Below are 20210 nucleotides of genomic sequence, written 5' to 3'. Positions count from 1 at the left end.
CCCAGCACTTGGGAGGCTGAGGCAGGATTGCTACAAATTCAAGGCCTGCTTTAGCTACATAATGAATTCAAGGCCAGCCTGATCTACATAGTGAGACCCTGTCTCCAAAAAAAAAAAAAAAAAACCCACACACTTCACAAACTATATATGTAAGGAAGTTTTCTACTGTTTTCAGCATATATAAATTCATCCATACAATATTGAAAACAGAAGCAGGGGAAAAAAATAAGACAAACAAATATTTAAAGACATAACATTATGTTTAGTAGGTCTAGTAGGACAAAAAATTATCATTCAGAAAAGGTTCAGGAATAAGCTTTTAAGTATTTGCACATGCCCGCCAAAAGCTTGAGTGTCTCTACTCCACATTAATAGAAAACAACTCCATGCCAATTTTGTGAAACCAAGTAGAGCTAAAAATAAAAATAACAATGCTTTAACTTCATATGAATAAAACTTCCTTCAAACACTTTATTTCAATACTATTACTCTGAAAGATAGAGTACTAACATCAGTAAGATTGAATAAAAGGAGCAGAGTGAATTAAAATCCAACATACATGATTTTTTTCCTACTATGCCTCTTACTATCAATGTGGCCTTGAGAAAATTACTTCTGAGTATCTGTCTCTTTATGTGTGAAATTTTTAAAATATTAGTAATTAATGTGTTGTGAGAATGCAGTGACACAATTTATGCTAGGCACATTGTACAGTAAAACTCCCTTTACCAATTAGATAAGTGATAGTGTAGTTATCATCATCACTAGTTTGTATGGCTGAGTAAATGGAAGCTTCAAGTAGTAAAAAAGGGTTCAAAGTCCCACAAGTAATGTACAGTAGAAATAAGACTAGAACATACACCCTTTCTCTTTCCCAGAATTTTTACTTCGTCAAGACAATATTATTTTCTATCCTTTCTTTACTAGAGAAAACTATAGAATACTCATTCCCACTTAAGAAACACTTGAATTTTATATCCTATGAGGTAATTTTAATTCGCACACTCTGTTATTTATTAAAAGACGTCCAAACAAGTTGATTTTATATTGGAATGTTTTTCTCACAAATAAAGCAGCAGAAGTAAAAATAATTGTTAATTCAATCTCTGGTTTGCTTATTATTACAGAAATAAATATAACTCTGCTCTAGCTTTTTGACATGTAATGCTGATAGTAATAGGTTCACATCCACTTCTCTCTCCTCTGCCTGCTAACAGAGAGGATTCTGTAATGGTGTATTAGACATCTATCAGTTACTACCTAATGTTTCCCTTAAACAAGAAGTTACTGTCTGTAATTGCAACATAAGTTGTCAACATTTTACCATAATAAGGGGTAGAACACTGAAATGGCTCTGCTATGAAAATCAGATGCTCCCACCTGGAATTCCACTTCTATGTTAACTGGAAACACAATTATCAGTATCCTTGTTGTATGAATCCATAACTAAACCTCAATCTTGCCAAGCTATCAACCAAGATATACACTGTTTCCCTAAATCCCCTAATAGGTGAGGGAGATGGCAGGATTCCTTTTACTAGGTACAGCTAAGAGTTTATCAGGTTTAGTAAAAATTGATTTGGGCTTTAGGAAATTATTGTGTCAAAACAGTAGGGCTGGCTCTTTCCCATTTCTGATAGAAACCCATAGTCAAGGCAATGAAGAAACAAATACTAAATAAGATACTGTCTCTGTCCACAAGTAGCTCTCAAGCTAATGGAAAAGACAGATATGCAATGATCTTTAGAATACTTAGAGAATGGGTATATAGACAGAAAATAAATAGAAAATGGTCAAATGATGAAGATGGAGCCCTTGAGTACATACTGAGAAAGTTATATGAGCAGATGCAATGGAAAAATAAAACAATCTGGCATAGTCAGAAAAATAAAGGAGTTACAGTATGGCTAATAGCCAGTGGGAGCAGGGACAGCTGAGGATACAAAGACATCAAGAGCTCAACTCATGAAGGATCCCATATGCTGTTTTTTACTTTACTCTGAGGTCTGATTAGAAGCCGGTAAGTGACATATCAAATATGTAGAAAAGTTTTCACCTCAGTTGATTTATATGATAAAAAGAACTTCAAATGTCAATGTGTGGTCTAATCCACATGACCACTTCAGCACAACACAAAAAAAGTTATTCTATTTATATATTACATATTTATATATTACCATGCTATTCTATTTATATATTAATATCCATTAGAAAGGAACTAGCCTTGGGCTGGGGATTTAGCTCAGTGGTTCTGCTGCCTGCCTCGCAAGTGCAAGGTCCCAAGCTCAATCCCCAGTACCAAAAAAAAAAAAAGAAAGGAACTAGCCTTTTGTTGTTCCTGATCATTTGACTCTTATTAATAACAGTGTTCTGTGAACTACAAATAGCATTTGACCACATTTATATACATCAGCAATTACAATGACAGAAAATGGAAAGGGAGAAGTAAAAATTAATCTGTATTAGGTACACTGAATATGTTACTTGATTTACTTCCTATGAGGTAACTCTTACTACATTTAATTTACAGACACAAAAACTGAAATTTGAAGTAATTAAGACATACACACATATATAGACACAGAAATACCAATCCCCCAAATTTGAGGTAAAGCTTCAGACAAGTGCTACACAAATCACTTGCTGACCACTAAGGAATGTAGACACAGAGATGACTTATAAAATAAGATTGTAGAACAAAAATAAAATGCAATGCAGCTACTGCAGTTCTTAAAGTTAAATTTATAGCTTTATCAGAAAGTGAAACCAAAATCAGTAAAGCTTATATTTTAAAAGGTTAGAAAAAATAACAAATCAGACTCAATGTTATTAGAAATACATAATAAGGATCAGAGTGGAAATCAACAATATATAAACAAAAACTAGAAAATCAGCAAAAGCTAAATTTGGATCTGAAAATGTCAAGAAATTGATAAAATGTTACCTAGAAATTAACAAAGAAAGATAAAAATTTCCAAAATAAGTATCGTAAGCTAGTACTCTCTAGAATTTTACAAGAAAGAAAGAAAACTCAATTACTCCCCCACTCCTGTTTATGTGGTGGGTTAGTTTCATCTATAGAATCTTCATAATCTTTGCCTAGCCTCTGGGTTTTGAAGGTATAATTTCCCAAACACAACTCAAAAGGGTTGCAGTAAGTCAGGACTTAAGTATCATCCTAATTTCTATCACCCTTTCAAATGTAAAGGGTTTTAAAGAAATCAAAGAATATTTACAAACTACATAGTTTGTCCGGATATTGTGATGAGTGCTGCAGATATCATAATAAATAAAAGTTTCCCTACCTGACACGCAAAGCCCACAGTAGAGAAGGAAAAACACAGATATAAACAAATGATCATAACCCAGTATATTAATATCTATAAAATACTATGAGGATAGGGAGAAGAAGTGCCTAATTTTCCTGATCAGGGGCCAAAAATCTTGAGATAGCACTAGAATGATAATTAATTACTGAGTACCTGAATGATCAACTGGTGAAAACAGAACAGAAAAGAATTTCAGAAAAGGAGACAGACTATACAAAAGAAAATCATGAATGTGTGTACCTCAAGATTATTTCTAACTAATATTCATGAAGTTTGAATAGTTAGAATATAAAGCAAACCCACTAGTGATGTACAAGAACCATTAACGTGGGAGAGGTTTTTTTCTTTTATAGAACTCTACTTGAAATCTTTTTTTTAAATTACTTAAATTCTTTTATTGGTAGATTTTAGGTATACAACACATTTACATTTCTCATTGGGAACTTGTACCTTTACATGATGCATCTTGGTTCTTATTTTTTCCCCATTGCTAGCCTTCATTTTATCCCCTACACTCTTCACTATTTACAAAGACTTTATTTCCATTTTTTCCATTTCTCAGCATTTTTCCTTTCCCTTCTTTCCTTTCCCCTGCCCCACCCACTACCCCTACTCTTTTGGACCTTTTCCTTCTATTTTGCATTATCGATTATTCATTCTAATCATTGGTACATTTTAGGTACACAGTATAATGACATTCATCATTGGAAGTTTGCACCTTTACATAATCTCTCTTGGTTTCCATCTTTCACCCTTGCCCAGCCCTCCCTTCAACCCCTCCATCCCTCCCTATTTACAAAGATTGTTTCCATTTTTCAATTTTCTCATATTAATTCCATTCCCTTCTTTCCTTTCCCCTACTCCTCCCACTTCCCCTTCCCCTTTGCCCCTTTTCTTCCTATTTCACATTATCTATTATACGTTTTCGGCCTTATTTACACTCAGTTGCTCACACGAGAGAAACTATTCAGTATTTATACATGTGTGTCCTATTTATTTCACTTAAGAGTAATGCCTCAATGTACATCCATTTAGCTATAAATGTCTCTAATTTCTCATTTTTTTATGGCTGAGTAGTACTCCATTTTATTTAAAAACACACATTTTCTTTATTCAGTCTCCAGTTGATGGGCATTTGGGCTGTTTCCAAGTTTTAGCTATCACAAACTGTGCAGCTATGAATGTGGGTGCACATCTATCACTGTGGCATGATTCTTTTAATTCTTTGGCGAAGATACTCAGCAGGGGAATAGCGGGGTCAAATGGGACTTCCAGTCCTAGTTCTTTGAGGAATCTCCATACTGATTTCCACAGTGCTTGCACCAGTCTACACTCCCACCAGCAGTGGAGCAGGGTTCCTCGTTCCCCACAGCCCCACTAGCATTTATTATTGGTTGATTTCATGATAGCAGCCATTCTTTCTGGAGTGAGGTGGAATCTCAGGGTTGTTTTCATTTGCATCTCTTAAATGACCAGTGATGTTGAACATTTTTTCATGTATTTATTTGTTATTTCTACTTCTTTGTGTGAGAAATGTCTGTTCATTTCAGATGCCAATTTTTGGATTGGGTCTTTAAATTTGGGAGGCCTGATCTTTTTAATTTCTTTATAGATTCTAGATTGTAGACCTTTGTCTGAGGAAGAGCAGGTGAAGATATTTTCCCCCATTGTGGATTGTCTCTTCACACTGCTGGTGGTTTCTCTTGCTGTGCAGAAGCATTTTAATAAGAAGAGATCCCACTTGTTGATTGTTTGTGCTAGTTCACGGGCAACGGTGGTTTTGTTCATAAAATCTTTTCCTACACCGATGTCTTCAAGGGTTCTACCTAACCTCTGTTCCAACTGGTTCAGAGTTTCTATTTTAATATTTAAATCTTTAATCCATTTTGATTTTAGTTTAGTGCATGGTGAGAGATATAGGTCCTTTTAATCGTTGGCAAGTTGAAGCCCAGTTTTTCCAGCACCATTTATTAAAGAGGCTATCTTTCCTCCAGTGAGGGTGTTTGGCTCCTTTATAGAAGATGAGATGGCTGGGTGTGTCTGGCTTTGTTTCTGCATTTTCTAATCTGTTCCACTGTCCTCAGGTCTGTTTCTTTGCCAGTACCATGCTGTTTTGATCACAGTAGCTTTGTAGTAGAGTTGCAGGTTGGGGATTGTGATACCCCCTGCCATGTCTCTGTTACCTAGAATTGCTTTTGCTATTCTGGGTCTCTTCTTGTTCCAAATGAATTTTTGGATTGTTTTCTCAAGGTCCGTGAAGTAGGCTGCTGGGATCTCAATTGGAATTGCATTGAATCTATAGGAGTTTGGAAGTATGGCCATTTTCACTATATTAATCCTTCCTACCCAGGAGACGGGAATGTCTGTCCATTTTCTGATATCATCTTCAATCTCTCTTCTCAGAGTGCTACAGTTTTCAGAGAAGATGTCTTTGATTTCTTTTGTTAGGTTGATTCCTAGGTATTTCAGTTTTTTTGGATACTATTGTGAAAGGAATTATTTGTCCTATTTCTCTCTCAGTCAGTCTGTTATTCAAGTAGAGGAAAGCTATTGATTTTTGTGTGTTGACCTTGTAACCAGCTACTTGACTGAATTTGGTTATTAAGTCTAGAAGACTTTTGGTGGAGTTCTTGGGGTCTTCTATATAGAGTATCATGTCATCTGCAAATAATGACAATTTGACTTCTTCATTTCCTATCTTTATTCCTTTTATTTCTTTCTCTTGTCTAATTGCCATGGCTAATGTTTCCAGAACTATATTAAACAAGAGTGGTGATAGTGGACATCCTTGTCTTGTTCCTGGTTTTAGTGTGAAGGATTTCAGTTTTTGACCATTTAGTATGATATTGGCTGTTGGTTTTTCATAGATGGCTTCTATCAGTTTGAGGTAGAGACCATCTATTCCAATTTTTGCAGGGTTTTTATCATAAATGCATGCTGCATTTTGGGAAATGCTTTTTCTGCATCTATGGAGATAATCTTATGGATTTTGTCCTTGACTCTATTGATATAGTGCATTATATTGATTGATTTGCGTATGTTGAACCATCCCTGCATCCCTGGAATGAATCCCACTCAGTCAGGGTGTATGATCTTCTTGATGATCATCTGCATTCTATTTGCCAGTATCTTATTAAGGATTTTTGCATCTATGATCATTAATGAGATTGGCCTATAGTTCTCTTTTTCAGTTGGGTGCTTTTCTGCTTTGGGGATGAAGGTGATGCTTGCTTCCAGAAATTTATTTGGGAGTATTGCTTCAATTTCAATTTCATTGAACAGTTTAAACAGTAGTGGCAGTAGTTCCTCTCTAAATGGCTTGTAGAATTTCAGCAGTGAAGGAATCAGGGCCCGGCCTTTTCTTAGTTGATAAGTTTTTAATTACATTTTCAATTTCATTGGTTGATATTGGGTTGTTCAGAATTTTTAGCTCTTCTTCGTTCAACTTTGGTAATTCATATGTATCTAGGAATCTGTCCATTTCTTCTGTGTTGTCCCTCTTATTGGCATATACGTTCTGGAAGTAGGTATTGATGATCCTCTGGATTTCTGCTGGGTCTGTTGTAATTTCAGCCTTTTCATTCCTAATTGCATGGATTTGGGCCTTTTCTTTCCTTTTTCTGATAAGGTTGGCTAAGGGTTTGTCAAATTTGTTGATTCGTTTGAAGAACCAACTCTTGGCTTCATTGATTTTTTTGTATTGTTCTCTTAGTCTCCATTGCATTGATTTCTCCTCTGATCTTCATAATTTCCTCCCTTGTATGAGCTTTGGGGTTGTCCTGCTCTTCTTTTTCTAGAAGCTTGAGGTTCAGCATCAGGTTGTTTAATTGGGCTCATTCTGTTTTCCTAATATGCCTATTCACTGCTATGAATTTCCCTCATAGAACTGCTTTCATTGTGTCCCATAGATTCCGATATGTTGTATTGTCATTGTCATTTAATTGAAGGAACTGTCTGATTTCTTCTTTAAATTCCTCTGTGACTCATTGGTTATTCAGAAGTGTGTTGTTCAATTTCCACGTGTTTATGAAATTTTTTGAGTTTCTTTTGTTATGGATCTCCAATTTCATCACACTATGGTCTGATAATATACAGGGGATAACTTCCAATTCCTTTGCACTTACTTAAACATATTCTATGTGCAAGTATGTGGTCTATTTTGGAGAATGACCCATGTGCAGCTGAGAAGAATGTGTATTCTGCTTTTGTGGGGTGGAAGACTCTGTAAACATCTGTTAAGTTCATTTGTTCAAGAGTTCAATTGAGTTCTATTATTTCATTACTTATTTTTTGTCTGGTTGATCTATCTATTTGTGACAGTGCGGTATTGAGGTCCCCCACTACAATTGTATTAGTGCATATATGACATTTCATGTCCATTAGTAATTGTTTTATAGAGTTGGGTGCACTACTGTTTGGTGCACAGATATTTATGACTGTCATCTCTTCCTGTTGGACTATTCCCTTTACAAGGATGTAGTGTCCTTCTTTGTCTCTCTTAATCAGTGTTGGTTTGAAATCTACTTGATCTGCCAAGAGGATAGCTACTCTTGCTTTTTTTCAGGTTCCTGTCACATGGAGTACTGTTTTGCGCCCTTAAACTTTCAGTCTGAGTTTCATTTTGAATTAAGTGTGTTTCTTGTATGCATCATATTGTTTGATTTTGCTTCTTGGCCCAATCTGCCAGTCTATTTCTTTTGATTGGTGATTTGAAACCATTAACATTGATGGTTATAATTGAAACATATTGACTTACCATTGTCATGACTTTTTCTTTTTGTTGAGTTGTCCCCCTGTATATTTAATTTCTTGTAGCACCAGATGGGTTCATTCTGCTTTGCTTTCTGGGGTTGTGATCCTCAGTGTCTTTTCCTAGCATATTTTGTAACATTTTTTGGAGTGCTGGTTTGGTATTCATGACGTTCCTAAGGTGCTCTTTGTCATGAAAGTATCTTATTTCTCCATCCATTTTGAAAGATAGTTTTGCAGGGTACATCAATCTGGGTTGGAGGCTGTTTGCTTTTAGGGCTTGGAATATGTCATTCCTAGCTTGCCTTGATGGTTTGTGTTGAGAAGTCTGCTGTGATTCTGGTGGGCTTTCCTTTGTATGTGATTTGTTTCTTTTCTCTGACTGCCTGTAGAACTTTGTTCTTCTGTTGAGTTTCTGGAATCTTAACAATTATATGCCTATGTGTAGTATTTTTGATCAAGGCTATTTGGAGTCCTATATGCCTCACTTATCTGTATGTCAGGTTCTTTTCCCTTGCTTGAGAAGTTTTCTGCCATCACTTCTCTGAACAGTTTTTTATGTCATCTGCACTTTCTCCTGTTTCTTCTTTGACTCCAATCAGTATTATGTTATTCTTCTTTGCATCGTCCAGCAGTTGCTGGATTGATTTCTCGTGTTGCCTTACAATTATGAAGCAATTTTTTCTTTTTCTGGTCATTAATTGCAATCTTATCATCTATATCTGAAATTCTGTCCTCACATTGGCTCATTCTGCTGTGTAGACTTTCAATAGAGTTTTTCATCTCCTGGAAATCTATTTGCATCTGTTTTATGGATTCCATTTGTTTCTTATGTTGGGATTCCATCATGTTCCTCAGTTCCTCTCTAGATTTATTAATCATGTCTTGCACTATGAGCACAATCTCTGCTGTTATCTGAGAAATTATTTCTGATTTCATTTTTTCCAGATCCTCTTTTGTTGCCAGTTCAGTGGCTCCAGTTGGTTGAGTATCAGAGTGTTCCATCTCATTTCCCTTTGTGGTTGCTGTAGGTGATCTGGAAGTCTGGTTTTGAGACTTATTTACATGTGTTCTCATTTTGACCAGGGTGGGGGGGTGCTGTTGGTGCCCACAAAGCTCACCTCCTCTGATCTGGGAGAGTTGGGACAGTGGCTCAGAAGCCCCTTCCTCTGGACAGGGAGTGGCGGATGCATGGCAGCCCAAAAGCACTTTCCTCTGGGCTGGGAGTGGCAGTACTGATGGTCACTGGGAAGCCCCTGCCTCTGGGGCAGGAGCAGTGGGACAGTGGCCCAGAAGCCCCTTCCTCTGGGCCAGGAGTGGTGGGACAATGGCTCAGAAACCCCTTCCTCTGGCCCAGGAGCAGCAGGATGGGACAGCAGCCCAAAAGCTCTTTCCTCTGGGCTGGGAGTGGTGGGACAGATTTTGGCCAGGAAGCCCCTTCCTCTGGGCCAGGAGTAGTGAGATGGTGGCTCAGAAGCCCCTACCTCTGGGCCGGGAGTAGCGGGATGGATGGCGGCCCAGAAGCCCCTTCCTCTCTCTATTCAAAATCTTAACATTGCACCAGTGTTACAAGGTACTATGACATCTTTTCATCCAATTCTTTTGCTTTTAAGTGGGTAGACTGAGCCTTAAAATGTTAAAGAATTTAAATTACTTCTGCATTTATTGACCATATCTTACGTTTAAGAGCTTATGCTATAAAGAGCCCAGTATGAATCCTTCATGATCCCTTCTCTCTGAGTGTGTGAAATACAAAAGCAGTTCCTCACTCAACTTTTCTAACTGTCCAGATATATTTGCCATTTGTGCTCTATGCAAAGCAGGGCCAAGAGGAAAATGTGGGGGGAAAGCTTTTTTTTATGTTGAACTATTCTTAATTTGGTATTTCTTCAGGATGATGAGACAGTAACAGAAAATTAATTACCTGGTAACACCCTAACTTCTGATATTGTCAGACTACTGCTTTCCAAAAAGGTAAGGGAACTAAATCACAATTAAATGGTATTATTAGTCTTTGAAAAATAGTGAGGTGTCACTGCAGGACTTGATTAATCACAACTTGATACAGTGAAAATATGTCAAGCAGTAACCAAACATAATGTCAAATCACAAACCAGTGCTGTACATACAGTTAATATCATGATCTTCCTCACTCAATACTGATTTTGTTTATGACATTTATAATGAGCTTTTGACATCTGAATGATAGCTACATCAAGATAAGATATTAGAACACCTGGGTATTAGCTTTTCTAAAGCAATATGCATGCTGAAAATGAAATTACGAATTACTGACAACTAAAGTGCTTTTAAATGTCAGGTTCAAAAGAATGAAAGTTATCTATAGACTAGCTGATACAATGATTGTCATTATATTTTTTACCCAGGAAATAAGACACTCTCATGCAAGCCATCCTGAGGTGTGTGGGCTAAAGTCCAGTCAAGGTAGTTGGAATAGAAAAAAGGCTACTTTGTTGACACCTTTCATTAGCACTTTGGCATCATTATTAAAGAATTTTTGAAATTAAATTTTACTGATTTAAGAAAACAATGTTAAGTCAATTCCATGAGTCCATATCCTATTTCAAACACAAAAATCCTATTTCAGAAACAGCCATCTTAATTGCCCTATCTATCCAATAGTTAGATCTGTCAGTGAGTTAACTGTAATAATAATTCTTTACATTAGTACTATACCAATGAACAGAAAGAGGATGTTAAACTCTTCACAGAGAAAAAGAACATGAGATTTAAAAAGCATTCTCCAAGAGTCATCTATTTTCCAGTTGAGAATCACTAATTTAGAAGACCACTTAACTGCATAGATCAAGAAACAGATCTGGTAGAATAAAGAGATTATATATGGTGTGATTGAAATATAAATGTTTGATTTTTTTAAATGTATAGCAGTAACAGACACATTGCTATTAATCTCCCTCAAAATACTCCCTGTCACTTTGAATACACTTGTCTCATTGTTCTTGCCACTTTCTGAAACAATTCTGGAAGTCCTCTTTTGTGATTACCTTGTGGTGCCTGCCTTGATGTCTACCATCAATTCAAAATGTTTACCTTTCGTGGTCATATTGCACTTTACGGAAGAGCAAGAAGTCACACAATTCCAGATTCAGTGAATAAGGTTGATGAGGACATACAATGTTTTCAGAAGCCTGCCTTTCTGTTGGATGGCACTCAGCAGCAGTATTCACCAAATATTTGATCACACCTCATAAGACACATAAAAGAGGATTTCCATGACTGTTTCTGAAAGTGGCATGAATACTGGAGTAAGTGTTCAAGGCAAGAAGTATTGTAAAGGGGACTAATGGCCATGTGTCTTTTACTGTAGTAATTTTTTTTAATTTAAACATTCACTATAAAATTTTATCACACCTTGTACTCAGTTCCTACTGCAAATTAATGGCAAAGCTAGCTAATGAACCAGATTTCTTGACTACAAGTCAAATGTGAGTAGTGCTGGTGAAAACAGACCTTGCACAACTGTAGCTGTGACTGATTTATAAAGCATTTCTATTCCTATCATCTCATTTGCTGTACATAACAATCCTGGTTGGTGAGCACAAAAAAGACTAAAGAGGTAAAGATTTTCACAAGATCATAAGGCCAGTTTGACAAAGCAATCTGAACCCCAATATTTCTGAATCCATTGTTGTTATGAAATTGTTCCACTTACTCATCAGAACTCAATATATTTCCGTTGAGATAATGTCATCTTCATTCACAAGACAGTAAGAAACCTCAATCTACAACTCACTTTGTATCTACCACTCTTTGGAGAAAATATTCCAGCCATTACAGCACATGAGTGCATACATGAGTGCATACATGTTCTGAAATTTGCCCAGGCCTGCAATTTAGCCTTCTAATTTTGAGTATCCTCTAAATATAAACCAGGTATTGAGTTGAGCTAATACTATCTAGCAGTGAAAAGCTATCCACCTAAGGAAGAAGATAGTTTCATCTTACTTGTAAGTAACAATAATATCAAATCTTGAAATTATCAATATTATTTTGTACTTTTTCTACTTATGTTACCATAGTTTGCTCATATTCCATCTAAAAATGAAAGCATAGAATCTGGATGTGTTTTATATTCCTACTTTGTTTCTACTAAATTACTTCTTTGACTACCACTAAGAATTCACAAATATTTTGAAAATACGTAATCTATTAATAAATACTATGTGTTAAGCATATGCTATATGTCAAACATAGAGAATGTTATTTACACACACTATTTCATTATGACATTCTGTGGTAACCATATATATAGGTACTACTAGTCACATTTTATAGATCAGTAAATAATTGATATTATGATAAAGATGAAATTTGAATTTCAACTTGGCTAACTAGAGTTAATGCTCATGTTCTATTATGTAATATTGTCTAACAATAATAATAATAATAATAATAATAAAAGGAGGAGGAGAAAAAGGAGAAGGAGAAGAAGATATTTATGTCAAGAGACTAAGGGAATCATTTAAGAATGCACGCTATATTGAGTGATACATTATGTTTCTTCATGATCTATCATTTACTATTCCATCTGCCTAGAATACATTATCCTTCTTGGTTTTACTGCCATGGCTTGAATACGGTTTTTCCCCACCAGAATTCATGTTAAGGCTTGGTACTAAAATGCAGCTGTGTTGGGATGTGGGGCCCAGTGGGAGGTGTTTGGGTCCTAAATGTACAAACCTCATGACATTGTTAGTGCCCTTCTCCTGCATGAGTTTTGTCTTTCTCAGGATTGGTTTAGTTACCATGAGAGGTAAGTTGTTATAAAGCAAGTTTATCTCATATTTTGTCTCTTTTGCACATGATCACTTGCCCTTTCACTTTTTGCCATGAACTAAAGAACCCTGAGGCCTTTATTCAATGTGGCCACTTGATCTTCAACTCCTAGACTCGATAGTCATGAGTCTTTCCTTTATAATTATCTAGCACCACAGATTCTGTTACAGCAACAGAAAACAGACTAAGACAACTAGTTTTAATTATTTTAGACTAAGATAAAAAAAACCCACAATTTTTAAGAGCCTTTTGCACTCATTTTGTTATCATTCATAAAAGAGGAAGACAATGTTTCTTCCATGTCTATTGTTTTAGGAGAAGATAACTGTGATACTTTTCTGTTACTGTTACAAAAATACCCAAGTTAATCAACTTACAAACGGGAAGAATTTATTCTGGCTCATGGTTTCAGAGGTTTCAGTACATGGCTAACTGGCTCCATCACTTTGGGCCTGTGGCAAGGCAGAACACATGGCAGGAAAAATGGGGTAGAGCAAATCTTCTCACCTCATAGCAGCAGGAAAGCAGGGGGAAGATTTCCCAGGGTCCCAATATCCCCTTCAATAGCATGCCCCTAATGACCTAACATCTTTCCACTAGACTCCACCTCCTAGTAGGGTTCCACCTCCCCAAGAGTTCCATTAAGGGGACCAACACTTCATGACATAGGCTTTTGGGGGACATTCCAGATCCAAACTATAGCAGCTATGAACTGAATTATACCCCCTTCCTCTAAAAAATTTAACATTTTGAAATCCTAACCTTCAATGTGATGGTATTTGAAGATGGGCCTTTCAAAGATGGGTTAGTTAGCTTTCCATTACTATAATACATGTCTGAAATAATCAACTTACCAAGGGGAAAGGTTTACCTTTAATCATAGTTTTAGAAGTTTCAATTCATGACTGGTTGGCCCTGTTGCTTTGGGCCTGTGTCAGTACATCATTGTAGAAGGACACAGCAGAGGAAAACCTCTCACCTCATAGATGGAGGAAGAGGAAGAAGAAAAGAAGAAGAGGAAGAAGAAGAAGGAGGAGGAGGAGGAAGATGATGAAGAAGAAGAGGAAGAAGAAAGGGCTAGGGTCTCACTACCCCAGGGGGCACAGTACCAAAGTATTGGTTGGGGTTTTTTGAGGAGCAGTATCAAAAGGGAAAAAAAAATCACACAGACACACCCACACACACCCCACAGGTATAAAAGGGGATTAGATAAGTTTACAGGATTGGAGGTGGAATAGTTCAAAATGGTTGTGTCCATAATAGCAGAGGATCCAGTAGCTTCCAGTCCAAGAAGGTGGAAGTTCAGATGAGAAGGTTCAAGCATGCAGAGCCAGTCCAAGTCCAAAGGTCCAGAAGCTCTATGGAGAGCTGCTAATGCACATCTGCATTAAAAGGCTGATGAAGCTAGATTCTTATGTCAACATGTAATTACATCAGCAAGAGATACACTCACTCAAGCTTAACTGAGCTTGCAAGCACAGGGCAACTTCCTAATTCTTCCCCTTTTCATTCCATCCAGGCTGCCAACCCAGCTGGATGGTGTTACTCACAATCAAGACAGGTCTTCTCCCCTTCAGTGGGCTGGCGTACATACTAATTATCTCTCAAAATACCTCCACAGAAACACCCAGAAGTGATTAATTTCCTAGGCATCTCTTAGTCTAGGAAGTTGACAATTAAGATCAACCATCACACCTAAAGACCTAAAGACCTCCCATTAGGCCCTAACTCTTAAAGGTTGGACCATTCCTAATAACACCAAGGTAATGTTTAAGTCTCCTACACAAAAGCCTTTGGGGAACACTTAGGATGCAAAGCATAGCAAAAGTTAATTAGGTTAAGATGAGGTCATGATGGTGGAGCTCTCATGTTGGGATTAGTGCCTTTAAAAAGAAGGAACACTAGAAAGCTACCATGTGAGGACACAACAAGAATGTAGCTAGAATAACAGCTCCTGCAGGAATCTTACCATGCTCAGACTTCCAGCTGCTATAATTATGTTTAAGCTCACCCCACAATTCATAATATTTTGATGTGGCATCCTGAGCTGATTAATACAGCACAGAGAACAGGTGTTAATTCTTCTTCAAACATTTTGTGAAATAATTTGGATCTAAAATTTTCCTTTAGAGGATTTTTTGAAAGTTTTAAAATTACAAATTCTATTTCATTAATGATTATGAAGCTATTCAAATTACTTCAAAAGAGTATTTCAAAATTATTTTGAGTATTTCATACTCAGTGAGTTGTGGCAGTTTTTACTTTTCAAGGAATTACTCTATTTCAATTAAGCTGCCAAATTTATGTGTGTCCGGTTCTTCATAGTACTTCCTTCATGATATCTTCAGGATCTATGGTAGTATGCCTATTTCATTTCTGATATTGATAATTTGTCTTCTCTTTTTGTGTCTTTATTCATCTCTTTCTTAGTCTTTGTGTCTTTTATTGTTTTTTCTTATTTTTCAAAAAACTCAATTTTTATTAGATTGATTTTCTTCGCTGTTTTTTTGTTTTCAATTTCACTGATTTCTCCTCTGTATAATTTCTTGTCTGTGGTTGGTTTTGGTTAATTTTTTCTTTTTTATCTGGTTACCTAAGGTGAAGATGTTCATATCATTTAGACTTTCTTTTCTAATATAAGGATTTGGTGCTATAAATCTTCCTCTCAGCACAGCTTTAGCTTAAATTCCACAAATTTGGACATATTGTATTTTTATTTCATTCAGTTCAGTGAGATATTTCATTGTGTCCAACTCTTGGACTGACAAATCACTTGGAATTGCATTGTTCAGGTTACAAATGCTTAGAAATCTTTCTGTTCTTTTTCTGTTCTTGACCTCTATATGTTGCTTATCTCAACTACTAGGGTCAGAGAACATGTTCCATAATTTCAATTATTTGAAATTTGTTGAGGTTTGTATTATATTGCAGTAAAAAGTATATACACATATATGTGCCTTAGGCACTAGAAAAGAATATGCATGGAGTGAAAAGAACATGCTTGATATGTGGAGTGTTGACTGACCTCTGTTGAATGATGGTACTGTTTCTATTTCATTTGTGTATTTTCCAGTTTTAAATGTTTATATGTTCCTTTTTCTTTTGCATTTTGCAATGCTGGGAATCAAACCCAGGTACTTGAATATGCTACATAAGTGCTCTACCACTGAGCTATACTCCAACCACTATATCTTCTATTTCTTTACTGAAATTTTTTTCATTTGTTTAAGAATAGCTTGTTGAAATATTTTTATTATAACTGTTTTTTAAAAATTGTCAGATAATTATAACACTTGTGCTACACCAATGTTGGTGTTTATTGATTGATTTCTTTCTTTCAAGTTTAGATTTTCCTGGTTTATGATAAAGACGTGGTTTTAAAATGAAATCTGAAATTATTTATATTATTTTATGAGACTCTAGATGTTATATAAATCTTATATTTTTTACAATCCTTTCTTGACATTGCTCTGAGGGAAGCCTCTAGTCTTCTATGATATAGAAGTATTGAGGAAACCAAAATAATATTAAGCAGTAATAGCAAATAGGTCCTTATTTTATCCTAGTACTAGTTCATTCAAACCTAACAATAAGCTGTATTTCATAGAAATTTGAATAAAAAGTCACCAAGTCTTGGTCTCTAATACAAAGTAGTTAAAATATGGGGATAAAGAATGACCTATAAGCCATGGAGTACAACAATCACGTGAAATTCATACTGTATTAGCAACAGAAATGGCAGGTCTGAAAGTACAACCTGGAAGTTAGGAGAAGCTTCCCAGAAGAGTGACTTTATCCATATCCTATGGGGTTTGTGAGGTAAGGGAAAATAAATAAATAAATAAATAAATAAATAAAGGCCTTCCAGATAGAAGAGACAACATGAATAATGAATGATTCATCAAGGATGAATCTCAGATTTTTAGTTTATGTGATTAAGAAGACAATGGATCATGTAATAAATTAAATTTTTAAAAGAGGATGCAAACTTGAGGAAAAGTTGTTCTTCAATACTGATGCGAAAGTGTCTGGTAGGCAGAGAAAAACAGAGTATGATGAAACTGGAGCTCAAAACTAAAGAATCATAAGTGTTTAGCTTGTCAACCTACACAATGCTATAAGAAAGCTAGGTGAAATCCAAAAGTGAATACAAAAGTAGGGCAGGCTCCAAGCAGTTTGGGCCATTTTAGATTCATAAGGAAGCATAATAAAACCCTCTGATTGTACAGCTGGTTAGACTCCAAAGATTTTCTCATACACTCAGCAAATCAAAGTCTATAAAAGTTTCACTGCCTTTTCCTTAAGATTTTATTGCTTTTGTTCTGCCAAAGCAATGCTTAGACTAGCCATGAAACTTAGCATAAAATTTAAATATCAATCTCTCATTCTTTTGGCAGTAGATCAGCCAAGAATCCATAACTTTAAGAATCCTCTAGCCTAAGATGTTCTGTTTCTAGTACCCAGTTTCATTTGCATAAAGATCTTTTTCACTTTCTACATCTGTGTTTTATTTATATTGCAACAGCAATATTTATAAGTTTATATCACAATAAGTTTCCAGTCTAAATTTGGGTCCTTTTTGTAATTGTTCAGCAGTTAGTAACCGCACACAAAGATGAAAAAAATCCAGCCTGGGACCCCTTAATATGAAGCTCATGTTAGTTTTCCTCCTAAACAACTAAGCATGTCATGTCACATGACTTAGCACTGATGCTAAGGCACAATGAAGGGTGAAATATGACTTCTACATTCTGAGGTCAACTTTACAATCTTAACAAAAACGCAAAGATTTGTTCTGCTTTACATAAATCAGTGGCATGATGTGATTTGATTGTATTTTTACCACTTATTTTACTATTACACTGAAGATTTTGGCTATTATAACAGGTTTATGATACTTATTTGACTAAGATGAGTTTTTCCTGTAACAAGACTAACCTTAAGGTTAGAATCAAGCACTATGTTCCCTTTGAAGCCTTCCACTATCTATTCCCTGATACCTGGCCAAATTAAAAGTGTTAAGCTTTCAAAATCATTTAGTTATATTACTAGTATTAATACTATTTTATATACTGGTTTGTAGGGGTTTGTGTACTTGATTCATGGTCATTGCTAGAGTTTATGCTCTAGAAGTGCAAACAGAGACTACTACATGCAATTCCTTGATTGGCAGTGAATCTAACAATATTTAGTGGATAAATAAAACTACTCTCTGTAGCCACACTCCATTTTTATCAATATTTATTTATTCAATAAACAATATTCAATCAAAAATGTTTTCTGATTGATATAGAATCACTTGAGCCTGACAAGTAAGGATCAGTATTACCACCTTAGTATCAAAAATACTAATTTTGTTTAGAAATAAGGTTACTTACCTCCAAAACTTAACAATAAATACAATTAATGTTTTTTATGTTTCTTTTCTTATCATTGTTTCCTCATTAAAATTTTACCATAGCGACAACATCTTTTGTGTCATTATATTTTCAATGCCTTGCAGATATTAGGTGCTTAATAAATACCCTTGAATCAATTCAATAGTTTCTGAAATTATGCAATATATCATAAATTTTGCTGCATGATCACTAATTTAATTTCAAATTTAATAATTGTAATTACTCATTTATTTAAAAAATAATGATTTCAACTAATACTACCTCATATGCAAACTAAGACTCAGGTTAGGTAACAAACTGAAAGTCAACAACTAGAAGGTAGCTAAGCTTGAATTTAAATTTAGTACTATTTAATTCTAGTCTCTCTTTCATGTTGCAGTGTAAGCATTCATTACATACTCATAAATTCAGTGAGAGAAAGTAGCTCAGCTTCCTTGCTCTCAACTTTCTTCTTTCCTTTTTTAGTGGAATTGGATAATTAAGAACATCTAAACAACTAATCAAGAATTTTTAACGAAATCAATCAATATCATTCAGATGCAAAGATAAATTAGCCAATCATAGCCACTGCATTGAGACATGCTTTTGTAATATGACATAATAAATACTGTTGGATCATCAAACATTGTGTTTAATAAATACGACATTTTACTTTGAGTGAAAAAGCAAGAGAAAAAAAAAGAAGGAAAAAATGCTTCTATATTTGGTTGTCTAATTATCCTGTGCATTTATACACTAGTATTTTCACTTAATGACACAGGGTTAATTATACTATATTTCCACATTTTAAAGAGAAAATTCATGAATCAAGTCAAATCTTGTATTCTAAGAACTACAAATTAAAATTCCTGGATTAGATTATTACCTGAATTGTTTTAGATATTACAAATTGAAAATAATTTATACAAATATATTATAATCAATTACTTGGCTAAGTTATAACAGGGTATCAACACCAAATGTAATTATTCTGCATTCTTCTTGTAATATAATTTACTAGAGCAACAGAACTAGTGAAACAAGAGGAATACTGGTATAAAATTGGGTTTGCTATATTAATTTTTAAAGTCAAAATTGTTTGCCAAAATCTGTATATGGGACATCACCAGAAAAGGACTAGCAAGGTCCCTACCATGTATGAGTTATGAGATAAAAGTATTAAAAGAGCATACATATTTAAAATAAAAATCAGAGCACACCTTAAAGAAGGGGCACAGTAGCATGAAAAGCAAGAGGATTGGAATCTAAGGTCAGCTCTGCCATAAACTAGATATATAACCTTGAGTCAATCACTTCATCATTCTGAACCTCAAATATTTCATCTAAAAGAAAAAATATACATTTTTAAGATGAAGTACATGAATATAGAGGCTAAAAGGCAAAAAGAGAGCAGAATGCTAGAAGAATATTAAGTTTTCACAGGTGGCTACAGTCTCGCCTTTTAGCTAATTACATAACCTTGATGATTCTCTTTTTTCTTAATTAATAATAACTTAATAGTATTATTATTTAGATTAGTGATATAATTAAATATATGTGAATGTGGTTCAGTCTCCTATGCCACATAATATTTTCAGTAAAAGAAAGTCACCATGTTACTCTAAGAACATAATCGTTAAATTGATAACAAATACTGAGGCCTGTTTTTTTGGGGGGGGGGCTGATATCAACAAGATGGCAGAAGAGGGATTTCTAGTACTCTTTCCCCAACAAAAACATCATTTGAATAATTATCAAAAAATAAGAATACCCTCACAAGAACTAAGGAAAACAAGTGAGAGATTATAGTACTTTGGCATAGCACCAAAATAAGAAAAGATGCATTAAAGAGAGTAAGAACAACATATTTATTTTACTCATGCCACAATGCCCTCAAAACCCTGGCAGTACAGCCTGCCCTCTATTTGGAGAAAAG

General features: G+C 35.2%; 1 protein-coding gene across 6 annotated transcripts in view; it reads right to left on the bottom strand.

The window, feature by feature from the left end:
* Window positions 1–20210, bottom strand: part of LOC101710436 (AGBL carboxypeptidase 4) — a 1386524-nt gene that overhangs the window by 1129125 nt on the left and 237189 nt on the right. The gene's annotated exons all lie outside the window — the stretch shown is intronic.

The sequence above is a fragment of the Heterocephalus glaber genome, unplaced genomic scaffold (genome assembly GCF_053883595.1).
Source record: "Heterocephalus glaber isolate CG9 unplaced genomic scaffold, H.glaber_assembly_v1.0 deba00001451, whole genome shotgun sequence".
Classification (NCBI taxonomy): Eukaryota; Metazoa; Chordata; class Mammalia; order Rodentia; family Bathyergidae; genus Heterocephalus; species Heterocephalus glaber.
Note: the sequence above shows the minus strand (reverse complement) of the source record. Positions and strands in the feature narration are given on the sequence as shown.